The following is a 13,326-nucleotide window of genomic DNA, read 5'->3' as shown; positions in this document are numbered from 1 at the left end:
TTCACCACCGCTCCCCACACACTACACACACAGTGGCGCTAACCACTGCACCACCGCTCCCAACACACACACAGTGCGCTAACCACGCACCACCGCCCCACCCCCCCCCCACACACACACACAGTGCGCTAACCACTGCACCACCGCTCCCCAACACAACACAGTGCGCTAACCACTGCACCACCGCTCCCCACACACACACATGCGCTAACCACTTCACCACCGCTCCCCACACACCCACACACAGTGCGCTACCACTGCACCACGCCACCGCTCCCACACACACACAGTGCGCTAACCACTTCACCACCGCTCCCCACGTCCACCACACCCTGGTACCCGATGTATCAACCCCCTCTGCTGGCTCACCGTGTGTGCACGTGACGAGTGGGAGGACGGAGAGGAAGAGTAGGCCAAGTCTCGAGAAGAGTTCTCGCACCGCCATGACACCCACCTGGGACCCACGTGTTTCCGTTTCTCAGTCACGTGGTGCAGAGAAATTCGATTCCCGGTTCGATTATCTCCATTTGCGTCGATTCTTAATGGGATAACATTAGAATCGATTCTTGTAGTGAATTTATAGAGTCGATTTCCGTTGCGATAACATGGGAATAGACTATCGTGGGGTGTGGTGCATGTGTGTGTCTAAAGTCGATGTCTGCGTGTGTGTACTTGTGTGTAAGTCGATGTCTGTGTGTACTTGTGTGTGTGTGTTCATGTGTGTGTATCTAAAAGTCGATGTCTGTGTGTACTTGTGTGTGTGAGTCCATGTGTGTGTATCTAAAGTCGATGTCTGTGTGTGTAAGTTTGTATGTGTGTGTAAGTCGATGTCTGTGTGTACTTGTGTGTGTGAGAGTCCATGTGTGTGTATCTAAAGTCGATGTCTGTGTGTACGTGTGTGTGTGTGTGTAAGTCCATGTGTGTGTATCTAAAGTCGATGTCTGTGTGTGTAAGTTTGTATGTGTGTGTAAGTCGATGTCTGTGTGTACTTGTGTGTGAGTCCATGTGTGTGTATCTAAAGCCGATGTCTGTGTGTGTGTACTTGTGTGTGTGTGAGTCCATGTGTGTGTATCTCAAGTTGATGTCTGTGTGTGTGAGTCCATATGTGTGTGTGTAAGTCTGTGTGTCTACGTGCAAGTGTGTGCATAAGTCGATGTGTGTGAGTCGATGTGTCTGTAAGTCCATGTGTGTTTGAGTCGATGTGTCTGTGTGAGTCGCTATGTGTGTAAGTCGATGTGTGTATGTGTACGTTGATGTGTGTAAGTCCATGCGTGTGTGTGAGTCGCTGTGTGTGTGAGTCGTCGCTGTGTGTGTGAGTCTATGTGTCAGTCGATGTGTGTGTCTATGTGTCAGTCGATGTGTGTGTGTAAGTCCATGTGTGTGTGTAAGTCGATGCGTGTGTGTGTAAGTCGATGTGTGTGTAAGTCGATATGTGTGTGAGTCAATGTGTGTGTTTGAGTCCATACATATGTGTGTGTGTAAGTCGATGTGTTTGTGTGTGTGGGTCGATGTCTGTGTGTGTAAGTCCATGTCTGTGTGTGTCTTTTTCGCCCGGGCAATGCCGGGTACCTCCCGCTGGTACCTAATAAATTCAACTTGAGTGCAGAAGGAGTTTGCGACGTGCGGTGCGAGTGTGTGAGGATGGGTGGGGCATCCTCTACATGTGGGTGGTGAACTACTTTTGCACCATTCGCAGCCAATCCTAATCAGAGTAGTGTATAGTGTAGTGTATAGTGTAGTGTATAGTAGTGTATAGTGTAGTGTATAGTGTAGTGTATAGTAGTGTATAGTGTAGTGTATAGTGTAGTGTATAGTGTAGTGTATAGTAGTGTATAATGTAGTGTATAGTGTAGTGTATAGTGTAGTATATAAGTGTAGCGCATAGTATAGTGTATAGTAGTGTATAGTGTAGTGTATAATGTAGTGTATAGTGTAGTGTATAGTGTAGTGTATAGTGTAGTGTATAGTAGTGTATAGTGTAGTGTATAGTGTAGTGTATAGTGTAGTGAATAGTAGTGTAGTGTAGTGTATAGTGTAGTGTATAGTGTAGTGTATAGTAGTGTATAGTGTAGTGTATAGTAGTGTATAGTGTAGTGTATAGTGTAGTGTATAGTAGTGTATAGTGTAGTAGTGTAGTGTATAGTGTAGTAGTGTATAGTGTAGTGTATAGTAGTGTATAGTGTAGTGTATAGTGTAGTGTATAGTGTAGTGTATAGTGTAGTGTATAGTAGTGTATAGTGTAGTGTATAGTGTAGTAGTGTATAGTGTAGTGTATAGTGTAGTGTATAAGTGTAGTGTATAGTGTAGTGTGTAGTGTAGTGTATAGTGTAGTGTATAGTAGTGTATAGTGTAGTGTATAGTGTAGTGTAGTGTAGTGTATAGTAGTGTATAGTGTAGTGTATAGTGTAGTGTATAGTGTAGTGTATAGTGTATAGTGTAGTGTATAGTGTAGTGTATAGTGTAGTGTATAGTGTAGTGTATAGTGTAGTGTATAGTATAGTGTATAGTGTAGTAGTGTATAGTGTAGTGTGTAGTAGTGTATAGTAGTGTAGTGTATAGTGTAGTGTATAGTAGTGTATAGTAGTGTATAGTGTAGTGTCTAGTGTAGTGTATAGTAGTGTCTAGTGTAGTGTATAGTGTAGTGTATAGTGTAGGTGTATAGTAGTGTATAGTGTAGTGTATAGGTGTAGTGTATAGTGTAGTGTATAGTAGGTGTATAGTGTAGTGTGTAGTGTAGTGTCTAGTAGTGTATAGTGTAGTGTATAGTAGTGTATAGTGTCTAGTGTAGTGTATAGTGTAGTGTATAAGTGTAGTGTATAGTAGTGTATAGTGTAGTGTATAAGTGTAGTGTATAGTAGTGTATAGTGTAGTGTATAGTGTAGTGTATAGTGTAGTGTATAAGTGTAGTGTATAGTAGTGTATAGTGTAGTGTATAGTGTAGTGTATAGTGTAGTGTATAGTTGTAGTGTATAGTAGTGTATAAGCGTAGTGTATAGTAGTGTATAGTGTAGTGTTAGTGTAGTGTATAAGTGTAGTGTATAGTAGTGTATAGTGTAGTGTATAGTAGTGTATAAGTGTAGTGTATAGTAGTGTATAGTGTAGTGTATAGTAGTGTATAAGTGTAGTGTATAGTAGTGATAGTGTAGTGTAGTGGTATAGGTAGTGTATAGTGTAGTGTATAAGTGTAGCGCATCGTGCCCTATGTATTTGTTTAACTTCTTTCTCACCACATGTAGCTAGAACTGATCCTCGTAGTAGTGTATCGTGGTGTATAGTGGAAGACAGTGTAGTGTAGAGTAGTGTATAGTGTATAAGTGTAGTGTATCATGGTGTATAGTGTAGTGTATAAGTGTAGTGTATCGTGGTGTATAGTGTAGTGTATAGTAGTGATCGTGGTGTATAGTGGAAGACTGTTGTAGTGTAGAGTGTATTTTAGTGTAGTATGTACATTTATTTCGCACCGTACGTAGCCCACCGTGCCAATTGGAGGTGCACTGTGATGTATACGCAATTGTATGTTGAGGAGCCCCGGGAACATGTCTCATTCACTGTGACATCACTTACAAAATATGTTCAACAGATTAGCAGAATTACCCTATTGACTGAGTGAAATCGTCTATAAGGCTGAACAGGTGGCTTTGGCAGTAACATAATCTCACCATCCACCAGCCCATGGGGTGCTCCGATCGAACTTGTTAAAAAGCACGTCGGCAGTTTGCGATTTTGTGTTGATGTCCGCAAGCTTGACAATGTTTCCGTTGCGGATGCATACCCTTGCCTCGTATGGACCATTCGCTGGACGCTTTGGCGGGCAAGCGGTTTTTTTTTCCACCCTTGACCTCCTGTCGGGATTTTGACGAGGCTTCAAACACGAAGAGGGCTTTTAGGACACCCAAAGGGTTGTTTGAATTTAACCGGCTTCCTATGGGGCTCCACTCTTCATGAACATGACTTTATACAAGCTATTGCATTTTGTTATAAAGCCGACATTTAACTCATCCCAAATCTGCATTAAAACTTATCACCTCTCTCTAGCCATGAACCCGGCTTCATTGTGGCAGGAGTTGCACAGCTGTCAAAGTTTGCAGTCGCGTCTTTGCACGGTGCACTGCAAAATGGTGGGTGGGTGGCTTGGTTTTCACCGCGAACCTCCTTCCAAGACAACGCCACATTGACAGCTATGCACACGGAGACACTTACGTTCGCAGAAGTGAAGTTGACTTGAAAACATTTATTGACCACGCGACTCAAACGTCCATTCGACCATTCAAGCGTAGCGACAGGTAAGCGATGTCAGTGCACATTCATCGCGAACAAATACCTCGAGGCATTTCGTGACGACTTGCAAGGCGGAGCATCGGACGTCTCTGTCGATGCCGTTGTGTTTGTCGCGCTTGAGGTGCATCTTCACCTCGAAGTCAACGTCGCTGCTCAGATCGTCGCGCATCTCCACGTATGTGGAGATGCTCGTGGACGGCTTCCGCTATTTCTTCTCTCCTCCACCTGCTGCTGCTGCTGCAAGCGGCTTGAGAGACGCAGGCGGCTGGCGCGCTCCCTCACCGCCCGTCTCGCGGCGGTAAAAGTAGTTGAAGTTGGAGACGATGACGGGCACGGGGAGGGCGATGGTGAGCATGCCGGCGATGGCGCACAGCGAGCCCACCGCCTTGCCCCACGCCGTCACGGGACACATGTCGCCGTAACCCACCGTCGTCATGGTTACGATGGCCCACCAGAAGGTGTCGGGGGATGCTTCGGAACTCCGAGTTTAGTTGGTCGGCCTCGGCAAAGTAGACGGCGCTGGAGAAGAGGATGACGCCGATGACGAGGAAAAATACGAGCAGGCCCAGCTCGCTCGCGCTCGCCTGCAAGTCTGGCCCAGGATCTTCAAGCCCCTGGAGTGCCTGGACAGCTTGAGTATCCGGAACACTCGCACCAGCCGGGTCATCCGCAAAATCGCCAGTGACGTGGCCTGCTGGTCATGCCCTTGGGCTTGGCCATCTCGATGCCAAGGGTGATGAAGTAGGGCAGGATGGCCACGATGTCAATGATGTTCATGATGCTTTTGAAAAATCCCAGTTTGTTGGGGCACGCAAAAAACCTCACCAGCAGTTCAAAGGAAAACCAAACGATGCAAATAGTTTCCACAATAAAAAATGGATCGGGACAGAGCCGCGATGCGTGCCGTCGACCCGCGTCCCGTTCATGTCCTTTGCCGGGAGAAACTTCTGCTTATTCTCGTCCCTGAGTTCAGGCAGAGTCTCGAGGCAGAATATGATGATGGAGATGAGGATGACCAGCACGGACACGGTGGCAATTCCCCTGGCCGCGATGGAGCTCTCGGGGTATTCGAACAGCAGCCACACCCGCCGCTGGAACTCGTCCGATGGCAGCGGCTCCTCCTCCTCCACCTCCTCCTCTCCGATGAAGCCCTCGTCTTCCCAGAACTTGACCACGGCCTCGTTGCCGAGCTCGTAGAACTCGATCTCCTCGCCGAACACTTCGAGGGAGACGTTGAGTGGGGCGTCTCAGCCGCCCGCCGGACTGGTAGTAGTGGAGGATGGCGTCGAAACTCGACCGGTTCCTGTCGAAGAAGTACTCGTTGCGCAGGGGTCGTGGTAGCGCGACCTCTTGCCGGGGTCGCCTAGAAGGGTGTCCGGGAACTGGCCGAGTGTCTTGAGCCGCGTCTCGAATCGCAGCCCCGACACGTTGACGACGACCCTCTCGCAGGACTCGTGCGTCAGCGGCTCTGTGCCGCCGTCAAGCAGCGCCGCCTCGTACATGGCGGTTGGAGAACTGCGCCGGGGGTCAGAGGTCACAAACGGGTTTTGATTCCTTACCCGTACCCGTACCCGGCCGCACCCGTACCCTACCCGTACCCACCCTGGTACGGGTAGGGTACGGGTATCTGGTACCCGATTGCGACCTCTGGGATGAAGCCATGTTGCAGGCGCGGGTGGGTTGATTCTAGGAACTTGAATTGTGAGAAGAGACAAGACGTTGGGAAATGAGTGACAAACGGTGACTCACCAGTGACTCATGGCCTAACCCGTACCCCGGCCGCACCAGAGTCGCAAACGGATACCCGGCTACCCGTACCCAGCCGGGTATGGGTAGTCGGGGTATCGGGTAGGGTACGGGTATCGGGTACCCGGTTGCGACCTCTGGCGGGGGTCAGGATGGCAGGCGGCGGATTTCAACAACAAAAATGTCAACAGAAACAAAGCCGCGTGGAATAAAAAAAAATACGCAGAAAATCAGTGGGAGCGCAGAAATGAAATTGTATGTTGGTGGTACAGCAATGGATTCTTGATTCTATCTGTGCAGAGCTTTGAGTATCACGCTCAAGCACGCATCGGGCTCGCGAAGGAAAACACACGGCCTGGCGGTAGCGCGTTCACCAATTGTCGCAGAGGATCACAGTTCGAAGGCAGCAACCGCCCTGGTTAATACTGCGGTGCCTACTAACCGTACCGATACTCCGATTCGCACGGTTGGCTACGTACGGTGACAACGTTCAACACACGTCCATACAAGACTGTCACTATTTGCCGTCTGCTTCACAGCGGACGTTAGGAGTCCAGTGACTTCATTCGCAAGAGTCAAACTACCGCAACTGAAGGCGATGTTTTATTTCAGCAGGTAAGGCCCATTGAGCTGGCTCAAGGAAGCGGCTTCTCACTTGTAAATGTCCAGCAGGCAAATACCGGCTACGAACGTCGATTACAAAAAGTTGGGGGAGGAACAGGAGGACCCGGAGGGAGAAAATCCACGCAACCAGGTGAAGATAGACACGCAAAGTGGAGATGTGAAGCTTCCGTGGCTGCAAGGATTCATACTCTTTGGTTTTTTTGGTAAAGTCACGTGGGCAAAAAATAAAATAACGGAAATTCTTCTATAAATAGGAAATATATAATTATACTTTTATTTCTATTTTTATTTCTATAATTTTCATTATTAAAAATAATAATTAGTTATTTTATTTCTACTATTATTACTCAGTTGAGGCCTTGCTGGGTAAACAGCCATCGTAGGCTCAGCGTAGCATCCTTCTAACTAAGATTATTGCTGCGTGAGGCTTCACTGTACAATAGTATCAAGTGGCTCCCTCTACAGTAGTAGTGTCTACCGAGTAGTATCTACCAACTCTATGGTAGTAGCTACACAACAACAACAACATCGTGGTGGTGGTGGTGGCCGTGGTGGTGGTGCTGGTGCTGAGGGCGTTGAAGTTGCTGCTCAAGACTTACCCCTCTCAGCTGCTGTGTTGCTCTGTTGCCGTGGCAACCGCGCTGTCGGCGCTTCTGCGCATGCGCGGTCGCCGTGGCAACCGCGCATGCGCAGACGCGTGCTTTGACCCACTTCGAGATCGGCGTAGTGGTAATATTAATAATGATCGATTATAAAGTATTAGTGATCGATTATAAAGTATCGATTTCATTCGTTTACATTTGATGGAGGGTTGGTGGGGGGGAGGGTTTAAACAAACAGCACTGACAGGCTCTTGCACAGCACTAGAATATATTGGACATTGAAATATATTGTGAACAAAACCTATTGATTGGGGGCAAACGGTTCATGCTAAGGGTCCGTCCATAAATGACGTCACGCACCTATGGGGAGGGGGGGGGTCAGACATTTGTGACGATGCGTGACGAGGGGGGGGGGGGGTTGAGAAATGTGACGTCACATCAAAATGCGCAACTTTAAATAATAATATAATTATATTATTTAATGTTTTATTTTCATTTTATTATTTTATTACTTCCCTTCTACGTGACTTTACAGAAAGAACCAATAAGATATAGACAACACGTTCTACTTAATTAAATAGACTTGTTAATCAATGTTTTCTCCTACAACATCAGAGTTTAAAGCGATTTGAAGCATTTTTATTTTTGGGGGGGTGGGGGGCAGAGCTTTGTGACGTCATATTTGAGGGGGGGGGTGACGAGGGGGGTGGGGGGGGGTCAAAAATCGTCCTAAATCGTGTGACGTCATTTATGGCCGACCTCATCGCTCGCCACCCGCCGGTTGGTTGTGGGTTCCAGAGTCGCCGTCCGCTCGTTCAGCACCTGCTGCCCCAGCAGTCGCTGCAGGCTACACGGGGGATCTTTGTCTCTGGCCTGGACTTGTGCAGCTGTTCTAGACTCACTTCAGGCTGCCGATTCCAAATGTGATCTCAGATTTGCTCCATCACATCTCATTTTATAATCCTTTATATTAAGTTCGCTTGCTTGCGTGCTTGTTTGCTTACGACCGTGCAAATCTTTCGGTCGTTTTTTAACCCACTTCCCGTGATCCAATCGAGCTGACATTTTGCACACAGACTCGTTGTGTGTGACAAGTAATGTTCGTGAAATTTTTTTTCCAAAATTTTACACTGTATAGGAAAAACAAATTCAATATTTAATTACCAATTGCTTAATGCTGGCAGACAATCATCTGACCCATAGGTGGCAGCCATCTCAAGCCAGAGGACGAGAGGACTCTAGCCGCCACGCATATAAAGGATTTATAGTGAAAAACTTTGCTTTTACCGGTTATACTTATTATGCTATCGGCATACCCCATTTTCATTGATTTTACCCGAAATTAACTCTGTCACTTATGATTGCAAGTTGTTGCGAGTCGGTGACTGCTTTAGTGTTAAATATGGTGCTGTATTTTTAGGATAGTGTGTTTATAATATCATTTTATGTAGATATCCACATTATTTAATATTTTTCTTCTGCAGTTTTTATTGAAAATGCAAATATTTGATATCTCAAAAACCTGCTGTGATAGACAAAAACTGATGCCAGATTTGGAATCAGCAGGAAAAAGTGTTTGACCAGTGTTATACTCGTTGGTCACGTAGTTAATTTTTTGTTAAAAATTAAATCACGTTTCTGGCGTAACACAAGCCTCCTTCTAAGTTGTCCCTACCTGAAGAAGGATGCTGTGTTGCGCCCGAAACGTCGTGATCTAATTTATTTAGATTTTGTACCCACGTGACTTTACCGAAAAAACCAAAGAGTATGAATCCTTGCAGTCACGAACACTTCAAATCTATAATTCACACTGGAATTGTAAACGTTGTTGTCGTGGGTTTACTCTCCAACGCACCTGTGTGCCGCTGTGCGAGTAACGACACGGCGTGTTTTGTTTACGTGGCAACCCTCACTGATGGGCTGTGTCATCGGGTGGTGGAGGGTCTAACGACACATAAACACATTCCTCCTGCGGAGGGAGCTGGTAGGAACGTTGCTCGCTCAATGGCCTGCAGGGTCAACGGCGGCGTGGTGTATTCCGCAAATATGCCCGACTGTGAGGGCGGGCACAAGCCGGCGTGAGTAGGTTAAACGTTGAGTTTTATAAGGGCACCACGGGGTGACCAGCCCCTCTCCACCCCAGCCCCACCCCACCCAGCCCCTCCCAAATCAGCCCCTCCCCACCCAGCCGCTCCCCACTCAGCCCCTCCCTGCACGACGGACACAATAATCCCATGTGGGCTGGTGTAACCAGAGGTTCCTACGAGTAAAATGTCAAACTCATTCAACCTTTATGGATGCTCAACATGGTATCAGGAGGCCTTCAACGGTGGATTTACAAAAAAGGGGCTTAAAACATTCTTCACAGGACATCCATTGCTGACATCCCATAATGAGGTCAAGTCACCTGGCACCCACCTGGGATTGTGACTCATGGCCCCCACAACTTGTGAGTCAGATGTTCTTTTCTCAGTGCTGCTTGGCCAGATAGAACGTGCAACAGGACAACATGAAATCCTGTACACATCTGTGTATAAGCACCGTTTTAATAACGGCTAAAATTGTATTGCTGTGTCATTGAACCGTGAGTGAACGACCCCTTGTGATACAATGTTCAGGCCCTGTGTGGGGCATGTATCCACGTGAGTTCGTTTATACCAGAGGTCGCAAACGGGTTTTGATTCCTTACCCGTACCCGGCCGCACCAGGGTCGCAAACGGGTACCCGTACCCGTACCCTACCCGTACCCGGCCGGGTATCGGGTAGGGTACGGGTATCGGGTACCCGATTGCGACCTCTGGGATGAAGCCATGTTGCAGGCGCGGGTGGGTTGATTCTAGGAACTTGAATTGTGAGAAGAGACAAGACGTTGGGAAATGAGTGACAAACGATGACTCACCAGTGACTCACGGTCTACCCGGTACCAGGCCGCACCAGGGTCGCGAACGGGTACCTGTACCCGTCTGGGTACGGGTAGCCGGGTATCGTGTAGGGTACGGGTATCGGGTACCCGATTGCGACCTTTGGTTTATACTCAATTGTCATATGGTCGTGTCAGTGCGCACATGGTGCGAGGCTGTCACACAGTTATATGATGACTGACCCAGAAGTCTAGAGCATTATACATCAATACAGATCGCCTGTGCGTAGCTGCGCTACGTAACGGCGTGCTCTTAATAAGTCGCCCACTGCAACACTTGTGAAAACAACAACACGAATGACAACAAAGATGTACTTCACTTTTCTTGTGCTGCTTCAGAGTTCACTTTTATTACTCCTTGCTTTTATTCGGTGAAGTCACGTCGGTGAAACATTAAAACAAATCAAAATCGCAACGTTTCGGGCGCAACACAAGCGACCAAACGAAAAACGACGCAAACTCCCTCGGCCTTGCTGCCCGGGCCCACTCCTTAGGCCTTGCTGCCCGGGCCTACTCCTTAAGCCTCGCCCCGGGGCCCACTCCTTAGGCCTCGGCCCGGGGCCCACTCCTTAGGCCTTGCCCCGGGGCCCACTCCTTAGGCCTCATCCTCGCCCGTGGCCGCACCCTCGCTTGTGGCCGTACTCCTCGCCCGTGGCCACGTCTGTGGCCTCAGAGAAGTACGGATGGTACAGGGCGACAAACGCGGAGATGCGCTTGCGGGGGCTGAAGGTCAGCAGGTCCTGCGGGAAGCACGGCCGTGCGTGCGGAGGGGCGCGGAGAGACACAGAGAGACACAGAGAGAACCAGAGACACGAGACGAAAGACACAGAGAGACACAGAGACACGAGACAGAGACACAGACACAGAGACACACAGAGACACGATGCGTTATTGCCCGCTTGACGGTAACCCCCGTACGGACACGCATCTGAACAACGCGTCGTTCGACCCGCCGCGACAATTGCCGCCGCGTACAATCCGCCCGCGTCTCACCAGCATCATCGCCATCGCCAAATTCTCGTTGTCCGGCCCGACCTCCGGCCCGACCTCCGGCACGGAGTCAGCCAGAGCCCGCGGAGCAGCGGGGAGGCCGGCAAAGCGCCGTGCGGCAGGGAGGGCTCCGAGCGGCCACTCCTCCAGGCTCGGCACGCCCAGAAGACTGGGGTGGGGGCCACGGGGGGGGTGGGGGTAGGGGGGTAGGGGGGGTAGGCGGAGGTGACGGTGAAATCAGCTGTTGACTATCAACCTAATTTCATAAATGATTGCGCAACGAAGTGGCTGTTGCGGAATTCACATCAGCAGCCAAATACTCCTCCCCCTTCCCTCTCCCCCCCTCCCCCCTCCCTCTTCCCTCTCCCCCCTCCTCCTCCTCCCCCCTCCTCCTCTCCCCCCCTCCTTCTCCTCCCCTTTCCCCCCTCCCCCCTCCCCTTCCCTCTCCCCCCCTCCTCCTCCTCCCCCCTCCTTCTCCTCCCCCTTCCCTCTCCCCACCTCACTCTCCTCCCCCTTCCCCCTCCCCCCTCCTCCTCCCACTTCCCTCTCCCACCCTCCCCCCCTCCCCACCCCCTCCCCCTCCTCCCCCCCTCCCCCACGTTGCTTGCTGCTAACAAATTAGATGACCATCTATTGGCCCCCCACGCCGCTGCCCACCGCACGCTCATCCACGAGCAACTCACCGGAATATCTCCGTCAGCTGATCGACATCGGAGCCTCCGGGGAAGAGAGGCCTGCGTTGAGGAGAGACAAGGAGGTCACCTGATGCGACGTCGCTGAGAATAATAACACGTCGTCATCGTCATCATCATCATAACAACACCGATGTAATGGGGGAGAGGTGGACCCACGGGGGCATCTGCCGGGTCTGTCCCTTGACCTTCACGCGCTCCGTAACGCGCACCTATCCTGGCACGGGCGCCGTGGCGACGCCACCTTGCCAGGCCTGTGGTGACATTGCGTGCGGGAGAGGTGGGTGGGTTGGTGGGTGGGTTGGGGGTGGGTTCTTGAGTGAGTTGGTGGGTTGGTGGTTTGGTAGATTGGTGGGTGGGTTGTCGAGTGGGTTGCTAGGTGGGTGGGTGGGTTGCTGGGTGGGTGGGTTGCTAGGTGGGTGGGTGGGTTGTTGAGTGGGTTGATGGGTGGGTGGGTGGTTTGGTGGATTGGTGGGTGGGTGGGTTGCTGGGTGGGGGGTTGCTAGGTGGGTGGCTGGGTGGGTTGCTAGGTGGGTGGGTGGGTTGCTAGGTGGGTGGGTGGGTTGCTAGGTGGGTGGGTTGCTAGGTGGGTTGCTAGGTGGGTGGGTGGGTTGCTAGGTGGGTGGGTTGCTAGGTGGGTGGGTGGGTTGCTAGGTGGTGGGTGGGTTGCTAGGTGGGGGGTGGGTTGCTAGGTGGGTGGGTGGGTTGCTAGGTGGGTGGGTGGGTTGCTAGGTGGGTGGGTGGGTTGCTAGGTGGGTGGGTTGCTAGGTGGGTTGCTAGGTGGGTGGGTGGGTTGCTAGGTGGGTGGGTTGCTAGGTGGGTGGGTGGGTTGCTAGGGGGGGGTGGGTTGCTAGGTGGGTGGGTGGGTTGCTAGGTGGGTGGGTGGGTTGCTAGGTGGGTGGGTGGGTTGCTAGGTGGGTGGGTGGGTTGCTAGGTGGGTGGGTGGGTTGCTAGGTGGGTTGCTAGGTGGTGGGGGGTTGCTAGGTGGGTGGGTTGCTAGGTGGGTGGGTGGGTTGCTAGGGGGTGGGGGGTTGCTAGTGGGTGGGTGGGTTGCTAGGTGGGTTGCTAGGTGGGTGGTGGGGGCTGGGTGGGTGGGTTGCTAGGTGGGTGGGTGGGTTGCTATGTGGGTTGCTAGGTGGGTGGCTTGCTAGGTGGGTTGCTAGGTGGGTGGGTGGGTTGCTAGGTGGGTGGGTGGGTTGCTAGGTGGCTGGGTGGGTTGCTATGTGGGTTGCTAGGTGGGTGGGTTGCTAGGTGGGTTGCTAGGTGGGTTGCTAGGTGGCTGGGTTGCTAGGTGGGTGGGTTGCTAGGTGGCTGGGTGTGCGGGTGGCGGTGCTCAAGGAGCACCTGCGTGTAAACATCTCAGCAAAGATGCAGCCGACGCTCCACAGGTCGGCGGGGGCCGAAGGTCCCGCAGCAGCAGCAGCTCCGGGGCGCGGTACCACGACGGGGACACCTACAGCAGCAGCACACAAAG

The 13,326-nt window shown here is 50.9% G+C and overlaps 1 pseudogene; it reads right to left on the bottom strand.

The window, feature by feature from the left end:
- Positions 1-4,216: 4,216 nt before the first annotated feature.
- Positions 4,217-7,303, bottom strand: LOC133361995 (potassium voltage-gated channel subfamily A member 1-like; annotated as a pseudogene).
- Positions 7,304-13,326: the final 6,023 nt, after the last annotated feature.

This window comes from Lethenteron reissneri, unplaced genomic scaffold (genome assembly GCF_015708825.2).
Source record: "Lethenteron reissneri isolate LAM-NWPU_2019-01 unplaced genomic scaffold, ASM1570882v1 scaffold_1322, whole genome shotgun sequence".
Taxonomy (NCBI): domain Eukaryota; kingdom Metazoa; phylum Chordata; class Hyperoartia; order Petromyzontiformes; family Petromyzontidae; genus Lethenteron; species Lethenteron reissneri.
This window is presented reverse-complemented; position numbering and strand designations above follow the sequence as displayed.